An 11,504-nucleotide genomic window follows, 5' to 3' on the forward strand; every position below is an offset into this window, starting at 1 on the left:
CAGCAACATGAAACAGATCAGCAGCAACATGAAACAGATCAGCAGCAACATGAAACAGATCAGCATCAACATGACACAGATCAGCAGCAACATGACACAGATCAGCAGCAACATAAAACAGATCAGCAGCAACATGATGTGATTCTTCACAGTGATCATCCTGGTTAGCGATTCATGAATCTAACAGCCTTAGGGTAGAAGCTGTTCCTCAGTCTATAGCATATGTGTCAAACTCAAGGCCCAGGGACCAAATGTGGCCCTTGTTAACATTTTATCTGGCCCCCAAGATGATATGTGAAACGTAAAATATTTCTATCTCATGAATTTTTTCAGTAATCTTTGATTATGATGTTGAAAGCACAACAGAGAACATCAAATTAGACCCATCAAACTCTTGCTGAGGGACCTGTGACCAAGAAAAGATGTCGGGTATCTGATTTGAGTTCATGTAGTTTCTGAAATTGGCCCTTAGTTTGAAAAAAAGTTTTAATTTTGGCCCACTTTTGTAAGTGAGTTTGACACTGGTCTAGTGGTTCTACACTTAATGCTCCTCAACCTCCTTCCTGAGGGGAGTGGGGCAAAAAGTGTGTGTGCTGGGTGAGTGGGTTCATGATACAGGTGGCCCTCTTCCTGCATCTGGAGGTGTAGATGTCTGTGATGGTGGGGAGACTGACTCCAACATCTTCTGTGCAGCCTTCACCACTCTCTGCAAAGTTTTTCTTTCTGCAGCTGTGCAGCCCCCATGCCATACGTTGATGCTGGAGCACAGGATGCTCTCCACTGCACACCTGTAGAAGGAGGTGAGGACTGAGCTCCCCAGACCAGCTCGTCTGAGGAAGTAGTCTCTCTGATGAGCTTTCTTGATCAGGCTGGTGGTGACCAGGAACCATGTCCATATTCTTGGCACATATTTGAGTTTGTTCCTAGTGTAGGTTAGACTTTGCCAAGGCTATCCCATGTCTCCGATCCTGTTTGTGTTGCTCATAGACATGATCTTGAGATGCAGTCGGGGAGAGGAGAGTGTCTGGTTTGGAAACCTCAGGGTCTTATCTCTTCTTTATGCAGATGATGTGGTTCTGTTGGTGTCATCAGGCCAAGACCATCAGCATGCACTGGGGCATTTCCCAGCCAAGTGTGAAGCAACTGGAATGAGAGTCAGTTCCTCTGAGGCCATGGCTCATGGTCCAACCTCATACAACTGTGACGCTTCTTAGTCATGTTTAGAAAATATAAACATGGTTTCAACCTGTCTTTATAAGTTTTTCTGATATTTCACAAAATAATTTGCAATCTATTACCCGAATAAGCAGAACCAGGATCCAAAGACTACTACTGCCTTGAGCTTTAATACCCGATTTCAAAATTATTTTCTTTACAGTCTTTCAGAAGAAACTGGGCTTTTTAAGCAGGTATCTCAATTCATAGGTTGTAAAACATAAACTTTTATTATAATGACAGCTTGTAAGGCTTTGAGTTTGTTTTATTAAACACAATTTTAAAGGCATAAAGAGATATGTATAGTAATTTAAATACTAATTAGCAGTAATTGGCTCATACTGTAAATGGAAACCATACCTAAACAAATTGTCATGGTCCCATCTGGTATGTGGAGTAGCATGCGTCTTTTTCAGAATGCAGAAGTCATCTGATGGGCATATATCTGTACATATTGATATGTCTCCTGTGTGTGCCAAACTGTCAATAACATAATAGATCTCTGCCTTTCATTTCTTGTCTCCCTCTCCTGTCGGCTCTGTTTTAACAAATCACCATCTCAATGATTCCTGAGAGCTACATTTGTAGTCTGCAGTGTGCTGCAGACACGTGTTACTGAGCTATTTATAAAAATCCCCGACAAATCCTTGCAGTCAGGAGAAAACAGTGCATGCTCTATTCAACCATGCAGCAAGGCCAGCTCCTAGAGGAAGAAAGCTAAAAACAGCACAGCACTATAATGTCTCAGAGTCATGAAACAAGTATGTTTCATGAATACGAAAGTAGTGCTAACATCCGTTCAACCTCTAGTATCTTTGCTGCATGGTGGCTTGGATAAATTATTTCTACATCCGGAAAGATGTGTCAGTTTGTACGTGTTTATGAATATCTTCAAGGATGTTACCTAACGTGGTGCAATGCAGGTTTATAGATCCCCTTACTTGTCCTCATTTCAGTCTGGCAATGAGATCCATCCCTTGCGCTCTTTACTGTAGGTGTGTCTATTATTAGCAAACATCATGAGGAAAATTGAGATACAAGTTATATATGATGAGTAAATCAGTGTGACCTACAGAGAGCAGTTCAAAATTAATATCTACCTATTTGTCTGCCTGTGCAGAAAAGTATTAACTGAACAATTTCCACTACAATCAGCACGGCAATGCATGTGTGAATGCTCAGTTGCATATAGGCCCTGTGATGTTGTTCATGTTAGTATCAGGCAAAAATCTGGTGTATACCTTTTTGTGTCTTCCAGGGCAGATTACTGGAATTCTGTTTGGATATTCATTTAATTTCCCCCCAAACAATTTATCAAGTTCAAAACACTGCAGACAGAATATTAACAGTTTCTGCAAAGAAGCATCACACTTCTTTGGTACTGCTGTCACTTTACTGGCTCTCTGTAAAAATGTGTTTTGCATATTCAAATCTTACATATCACTAAATACAATTTTAAAATCCATCTTACCATATAAGGCTCTTTTTTATCCATCCATTCAGATTGAACAAGTCCATGTTTGCCATTAGTCCAGTCATCATTTCTTATTTTTTATTTTATTTAAACACCTTAATTTGTTCACTTCTCACTTCATACATATATGCATCTTTGTTTCTTGAAGTTTACCATAAAACTTTTAGATTTGTCATTCACTACGTCAGTTTTTTATTGTTTCAGGCTAATTAAGATGCAGGGTGACTCAGTGGAGGTATTATAATGGGAGACTGAACCGTAGGTTAGCTTTAGAAAGTCCATTTCCTCTCTGCTGTTGTCAGATTTCAGACGTGAGTCACAACACAACAGTTGTGGTATTGCACTTGTGTGTGTATGTTTGCTGTATTTTGTGCACTGATAGCGGAAGTTTTCTTCCCACAAAGGTATGTTTAGACCATCTGGTAGATTTCCACCTTCGGCAACAGCAAATGGAGAAAATATGTCAGATTTGGAGTTTATTTCCATTCTTAGAGACACTTGTGCTCCTGGCCATATCTGGATTAGCCACCACACAACACTTACCGTTGTAAGAAACCAGATTATTTCCTGACTTGACCTTATTATATATAAATTGAAATACATTTAACAAAAAGTGTTTTCAATTGGAAAAAAGTTATCCCATTTTCAGCATATAATTTATATATATTTCCGAAAAATGGGATAACATTTTGATTTCTGTAGTTACCAAAGCTCAGACCTAGTTTATAGGGGAATAATTGTGGGGAAAAAAATAATGGGAATATGGGAAGAACAACATAAACAAAAAAATAAAATAAATAAATAGGACAACAAAACATCTTAAATTTACTGTATTTTCATACCACACAGGGTTGTGAGATCCTTTTAAAACTGCCCATGTGATATTTTATTTTATTTTAATTTTTTTTCTGGCAACACGGATGCCAGGTGATGGTATTAAAACTGTTGGCTTTCAACAAGATGTGCATGCTCACAGGCGGTTCAGTCTTGAGCATGAAAATAGTTGCATTAAAATTTTTTAATTTATGAACCTTTTGGTTTTTCTCCCACATATAAAAAAAAAAAACAAAAAAAAAAACAAAACACACACATTAGGTTAACTAGTAACTTAAAATTACTTCTAGGTGTGTCAGAGTGTAAATGCTTGTTTGTCTCTACGTGGCCCTGTTATGGACTTGCAACCTGTCCAAGATGTACCCTGGTTCTCACACAGTTCTGCTGAACAGTCACAGTCACGGACAGCACCATCTCCCCACGACCAGGACAGAGAAGCGGGTAAAGAAAATGAACAGATGAATGTTTTCCTCAGTGCTGCAGGACATTAGATTTTGCTGTTTACAGTAAATGCAGTTCTGTTGTGGTAATGGCAGCTCAGAAAATGCTTCTGGGAAAATACTCACACCCACCCTCCCATACACACTCCCACCCCCACACACATGCACGCATGTACACTGTTGAGACAAATGAAGCACAAACAACCTATATGTGAACAATATATGATAGTAAGCTGAGTTTACCAAGTCGAGTTTTAAGTCAAGTGACTTTTTGGATGCATACAACGTTTTGTTTTTCCTTCCTGCAACACCTTAACAATTATTGAACATGCATATATTGCCTGGTGAATTGAAAGCATGTCATTGCAAACAACAACACTGGGGTCCTTGTTATAAAATTCCAATACTATTAACAGCCAGATGTTTGAGTAACAATTGCATGTGGCATTGATGGGAACCTTGCTGATGTGGGGACAGAACTGCCTCTGGTGTTCTTGGAGTTGATGAGCACAGCAAAATAATGGGAGAGTGATAGTGTTGAAACAATTGAGTAAAGGTATTTTATATATATATATATATATATATATATATATATATATATATATAATTTGCCAAGCCAAAAAAAACCACTCTTTTTTTCCTGAGTGTAAAATCATGTAACAAATATTAGGGAATAAATAAACAAAAAACAAACAACGTAATTTTTCATTTGGGAAGCCCCCCCCCCCTCCCCCCCAAAAAAAGCCATGCACCCTCTTTATGTAATATTCAGACCATTTTTAAGTGAATAGTTAGGACTAAAAATAAAACCAACAAGTCTAGATTGTACAATAGAATCAACAGATTTTAAAGTTCCACCATTATGAATCATCCTCCTGAACAGTTCTCAGTCCTCCGGGGCCGTCTCTGACAACACCTGAGCTCATTGCTCTGTTTGTGACTTGGTAGAAAGATGCCCAGGAGCTTTTCTGTACATAATGGCCTGACAATACTTTCAACACATTTATATTCATAAATGTACATCACTGTTCATATTAATGCCATTCTTCTTTATCTTGTTCTTCTTCGCTCCTCATGTGAATATTTTATTTTAAGCTTGTCCTGATCACCTTTTTTTAACACTGTTGTGCTAACTGTGTAAAAAAAGTTTTGTTAGAAATCAAAAAAAAAAAAAATCTTGTTGTGGTTCTTTAAATTTTAGTAACACCGGACTTCTAACAAAATCATGCAGTTTAGATCAGTGCTGCTTCTTTGGCTCCCATGATGTTTGAATTCATTATTTTTCTGTGTTGGGTGTTGAGCAATTTCCCATGTTCAACTTATTTTAATGTTTTTAGTTCACTGTTAACCCTTTTAATGTCAGAAACCTCTGTTCAAGCTTGCTTGTTAAATGCTCCACCACAACCACCAATAAATAAACAAATAAATAAAAATATAAATACTGTACAAGGGTAGTACATTTTGGACAGAGAACTTTTCCAAGTTTATAAAAAAAGTATTTGTGTTAGCAACCAGATTAGATTTTTGCAATATGATTTCATGACATTAGTAGCTTTAACATTACTGAGAGTTTTGACCAAATACAGATATATTTTTCTTTTAAACGCAAATCAACAAATATGCACACCAAAAGTATGCATGCTTCTTAAAAGCTTACTAGCGTCCGAGATATAATACACATCTTCTACTCGGTTTTGTTTTAATTTAAACATATTTAACTCTGACTTGTCATCAGCAGTAAAGGAGGACAAACACCAGTGGTCGACTTCCCAGTCTTTGAAGAAGTATTTGAGTCACAGCAAAGTCAGATTAGGCTCAAATAAATCTGCCTGTCACCAACTGGACAGGGCTGTTAAAAGCCCATGCATGCTGAGGATGATAAGGACAAAGCATTGTCCTGCATTAGCTGCTGGATAATATTCTGCTCTGCGTTAAAATTAGAGCTTGTCATTTACTGTAGGCTAAATCTGGATGTGACGTGATTCATCTGGACAGAATGGGCTTGTGCATTGTCTGACTAAATTTGTCCTCAGAGATAAATGTGCAATGTCCAAAAAGGAGATTATTAAGAACAGAGTATTTTATCCTGATGCATGCTCAATAATCCAGGTAGAAAAAAAATCTGACAAAGTTAAGTCAGGTTCAATATATATATATATATATAAACAAGAAATTAAAAATTCAACATTTATTTGAACTTTTTGTGTTTTATCCAAAATACTTTGTCAATCTGAGGAGCTGCAATAATCTCAGTCTTATAAATGGCACCTTCTCATAGTGGATTAACCAGTTTGATGGTGACATCCAGAACTAGCTGTTCACGTGTAAAAGGAGGCCCATCAAGCTAACAAATGGTCATTAGTGTCCTGATGGCTGTTTGCTATTCACTGGGTGAGTGATACTAGCAATGACATCATGGTAAGAGGGGGACAGTTGGACATGGAGGCCTCCACTCTGTTCAACGATGGACGGTTTCTTTTTACAAAGACGGCCTCCTTTACTACGCTCTCAAACCAACTACGTCGTATTTTATAGTGTCAGACAAATTTAAAGGGAATTATGTAACGTGCTAAACTAAAGTTTAGTAACTATAGAGGTGCAGAATCCTCAAACTAATCTGGTACTTCTGTAGATGTATATCATGAATATTAGAACTATTGGAAGATAAAGGTACCAGCATCTACACCTATGCTTCATTGCATCAAATATGCTAAAGTTGATCTTTCTTTGAGGTTTCAAATATCCTCCTCTACAGACTGAATATATATATATATATATATATATATATATATATATATATATATATATTTATCACTTACCATGTTGTCATATATCTCGCTCATGTCATGTGCTTTCAAGCTATTTGTGCAACAAATCAAACCACTGCGTGTGATTCAAAGAAAGCAAACCACCAAACAATATTAACAACTTCTTTTAATAAGGATTTAATTGGATGCTCTTCTAATTGCTGAGTGTTGTCTTCTGCTATTTAACTTAGCACCTGATTTTAATTGTCTGCATTTCATTTCATATGTAGTTATGTTTTCAATCATTATATCCATCTGGTACAAGAACATTCTGTCCAGATCAAAAAGTGTGTTGGTTACTCTGCATAATTTTCAGATCTGATGCAAATATTTCATGCATTTTACTTTTAGTTTTACAGATGCTAAAATAAGCACTAGTGTTGAGCAGATATTCTAAATTGTAACACCTTAATTATAGTGCACTTGCATGGAAACACTGTTTTGAAATAAGGGGATTTGGATGCTTATACAACTACAGTGCATTAGCAAATAAGTTCAGCAGGAATTTTAATACGCTCTGGATTATGAATCATCTTCCATTTTTTGTGCTAATGGTTGTCTGAGACATCAAACAAATAGCATGCCACCCAAGACCTTTAAAATCATAAAGCTGCAGAGGGACAATCTAGGATTATGCTGTACCAAAATAACCAGATAATGCATATTAAATGCCCAGCAGACAATATCCACAGCAAACATGCTAGCAAATACTGTCGGTGAGCATTTTGTAACCCTAAAGTGATCCTGACTCGGAGTGAAGGTGACGTGTTGCAGCATCCCTAATGCAGACTTTAACTTTTTGTGAAGCAGCATTAGTCAGAGATGAGCACAGTGGTAACAAACGTCACTCAAGAGGATCAGAGACCTTGAGAAAAATGTGGAAAGAGACTATTCTTTTAAGGATATAGAGTGACGTCTTATGAGAACAAAACAGTGCATCATCTCATGTTTCTAAGTCTTGCGTTGCAAGATATAAAGCATTTGGATTAATAAAATATAAATATTATAAATTGTACAAAATATAATTATATTACAACAGATTACAATACATCCAAAGGTTGTGGTTGTTTCTAGTTTGTCAGACTAACCTGCTGGAATGTCAGTCAGAAGTGCACTCGAGCTCACAGCTTCTGTAAAAAAACAAATGAATTCAGAGTACAGCAGAACTTAAAGTGTATTTTTATTTTGTCTTGTCTAAATACCCAATCATGTTTATTTTACTAACCCTCAAAACGTGTTCTTGGTGCCTAAGTAAAATAGCTTTTTACCTAAACCTAACCAAACTGTAACAAAAGTGAGAAAATGAAACATTTTGTACTCCCACTTGTGGTGATTTAAAGCTGCACCTTAATGCAATGCGCATTGCTACATCAATTTCCATTTTACATTCCTCCACATGTACACCTGTGTACTTTCTCATGTGCAATGAAAGTGATCCAAAGTAAATCCACCAGCTTTGTTCTTGTAGTGCTCAGTGACAGAATGGGACTTCAATATATTTACCACATCTACATGAACACAGTTTATTTTGTAGTTGAATTCTTCAGAAGAAGCACTGATCCGAAGCAAAACATTTGTAAATACAAAATTAAAGTAAATTTAAATTAAATAAAAACATTATGTGTGATGCAGGTAAATCATAAAAATCATGGCTTATTATAGGCATGCACAGGACAAGAAGGTGTTGATGGTACCATCACCAAACCAGATAAGAAGCTGAAAAAAACCTTAACCCGAGGTGGCACTTGTGTGGGCTTCAAAGCCTTCTCCATCTTTGTTAGCACAAGTGAGTGACATTTACTGGACTGGGAACCCACCAGAGCTACCAGCATCAAGGAAGGGAAGGAGGAAGGTGTGAACTGATAAGACACTGTGCTCATAGGGAATATCATGGATGCACAAAACAACCAGAGATGTAGACATGCAGTGTGCACAGATTCCTCTAAAAGTTTATGAGACATGACTGGAGAATATTGCATGGGAGATGCACAAGGTTGCACAAGCAGCAGATTTATTATTGTTTCAAATATTAGCCAAACAGACAACAAATCACTTCATTAAGTGTTTTTCCCCTCATTTAACTGCAAGCTGCCAACCCGTCCTGTGTATTATGAAGAATAACAGAAGAAGAAAATAATACCCAGAGCTCAGTGGCCATAGCAAAATTACATAACACTCTTATCGGGTAAATCAATATGGATCGTTTACCTTGAGTTTGGTGTGAGGGAGATCGGCTGCACTCTTTCTTCCCCTCCTGTTTTACCACTGCCTCTACACAACGTGCGTTTTGGCAGAGCGCAGCCTCGGTCAAGCCAATGCTGTGTTTGTAAGCAATTGTACAGCTAAAGACGGAACGTATCTCATGCTTCTGATGCCAGTGAGTGGGAGCTACATGCAGCACTCTCATTGGTGTGAAATCAGAGGGGAGAGAGAGCAGGCGAGATGGATGGAGGCAGAGAGAGACGGTGCTGAGAGGGGGTTAGAGTCAGAGAGACACAGAGGGTGAAGAGAGCATTGTTTGCTCAAGGAAATCTCTGAGGACAACCCTGAGCACATCTGTGAGGAGTGGAGCTTCACTGTGATGTGTTTGAAGAGATGAACACGTTCATGCGTGGAGCAAAATGCTGCTGAGGCAAATGATTTTAGTGATGCTGTTGAAGGCAAACACTTAAGATCTACTGAAAGAAGACACAACGAGAAGACTGAGTAATTTATTAACATGAACACTAATTATGAAAAAGTTTGGGGCATTGTGTAAAACTTGCAAATCCCATAAACACATTTTATTTACATTGAAACATAGAAAACCTATTAAATATTTAAACTATGATTAAGCATTATTTTTTTTTAAAGGAAAAAGTGACTTTGAATGATATAACAGCATCAAATCTTAATAAAGTCGGAACAAGGAACATGCATTTATTACTGTGAAACATCCACTTTTCTTTTGACAACTGCCTGAACTCATCTAAGAACTAAAATGTTCCAATTTGGTCATTAAATGTATGTTTTATTATTTTTTTTCTTCTCATTTTCATTTAAACTACATTGTGTCCCATTCTTGACTGATGTAGGATTCTTGCTGGGTTTTTTTATGTCCGATTCTTTTGCTGGATGGGAGCACGTGATGCTCTAAAATTTGTGCTTACTTTTCTGCACAGATTGCACATTTCCAGATGTGCAAGCTGCCAATGGCAAAGGAAGTAATGCAGGAATACAGAAATGAAAATCAGATAAACAACAAAAGATGAAAATTATAACTCACTTATAGTTTTCATTAATGATTCAATTGTAAGAAATCGAAAGAAAAACAGTGTGTTGTTACCACAGTACATTCCCTCTGTTAACCTTTGATTTCTGTCTTTTCTAAATTTGAATATGATTTATTGACTTACTTACACTGACTGAAAAACAAATAAATAATATGTTCATTGATATTGAACAGTGATGTATAGAATGATCCTCAAACAGAACAGGGTGGATTGCTCTCTTCGGGTTGAGGTTCTGCCTCATGTTGAGGAGTTCAAGTATCTCGGGGTTTTGTTCACGAGTGAGGGAAGAATGGAGTGTGAGACTGAGAGATAAATTGGTGCAGTGTCTGCAGTATTGTGGACTCTGTACCGGTCCATTGTAGTGAAGAGGGAGCTGAGTTGTAAGGCAAAGCTCTCTGTTTACTGGTCAGTCTACGTTCCTATCCTCACCTATGGCCATGAACTCTGGGTAATGACCAAAAGAAGGAGATCACAGATACAGGTGGTTGAGATGAGTTTCCTACACAGGGTAGCTGGGTTCTCCTTTAGAGATAGGGTGAGACGTTTAGTTATCTAGGAGAGACTCGGAGTAGCACCATTGCTCCTCCACATGGAGAGGAGCCAGTTGAGGTGATTCTGTCATCTTGTAAGGATGCTTGCTGGGCACCTCCCTAGAGAGTTTTTTTGGGGGTATGTCTGACTGGGAGGAGACCCTGGGGAAGACCCAGAACATGCTGGAGAGACTACGTCTCTCGGTAGGTCTGGGACCACCTTGGAGTCCCCCCAGAAAACCTGAAAGAGGTGGCTGTGGAAAGAGATGTCTGGGCCTCCCTGCTCAAGCTGTTGCCACCGAGACCCGACTTCAGAATAAGTGGAAGATGATGGATGGATGTAAAGGAATACAAAATGCATCAAACTGTCACACAGTTAATGTAATCTGCTTTATTCAGACTGGATAGTCGTGTACATTTCTCACTTTTTCAATAAAGTAATTTTAATGGTAACTTGGAGACTTTCACTGTATCATCTAAGTCAGGGGTGTCCCATTTACAAAGGGGGCCAAAATTAACCTTTTTCATACTAAGGGCCGGTTTCAGAAACCACATTAACTCAAGTCAGATACCCAACATCTTTTATTGGTCACAGGTTCCTCAACAAGAGTTTCATTGGTCCCATTTAATGTTCTCTGTTACACTTTAGACATCATAATCACAAAATACTGAATAAAATCAAGAGATACAAGTATTTTACATTTAACACATATCATCTTGGGGGCCAGATAAGATGTCAACGAGAGCCACATTTGGCCCCCGGGCCTTGAGTTTGACACATATGATCTAAGTCATCGGGTTATATTTTATGTAGTAACTGTTATGAAATACACCATCTACAGAGATGCAGTCAGAATGGAAGTGGTGTTTTGGGTTGTCATCAGAACTCAAACCATCTCTCAGCATCTACTGAGTAGTTGTGCTTAAGGTAA

The 11,504-nt window shown here is 37.9% G+C and overlaps 1 protein-coding gene across 1 annotated transcript in view; it reads right to left on the bottom strand.

Moving 5' to 3' along the window:
• LOC119407652 (regulator of G-protein signaling 8) overlaps positions 1 to 9,115 on the bottom strand; it is a 19,705-nt gene extending 10,590 nt beyond the window's left edge. Inside the window, exons 1-2 of the mRNA XM_037674473.1 lie at positions 8,979 to 9,115; positions 7,859 to 7,900 (exon numbers count right to left, since the gene is read on the bottom strand). The gene's annotated coding sequence lies outside the window, so the exon portion shown is untranslated. The remainder of the gene's footprint in view (positions 1 to 7,858; positions 7,901 to 8,978) is intronic.
• Between the last annotated feature and the right edge of the window lie 2,389 nt (positions 9,116 to 11,504).

This window comes from Nematolebias whitei, chromosome 3 (assembly GCF_014905685.2).
Source record: "Nematolebias whitei isolate Nwh7 chromosome 3, NemWhi1, whole genome shotgun sequence".
NCBI classification, from domain to species: domain Eukaryota; kingdom Metazoa; phylum Chordata; class Actinopteri; order Cyprinodontiformes; family Rivulidae; genus Nematolebias; species Nematolebias whitei.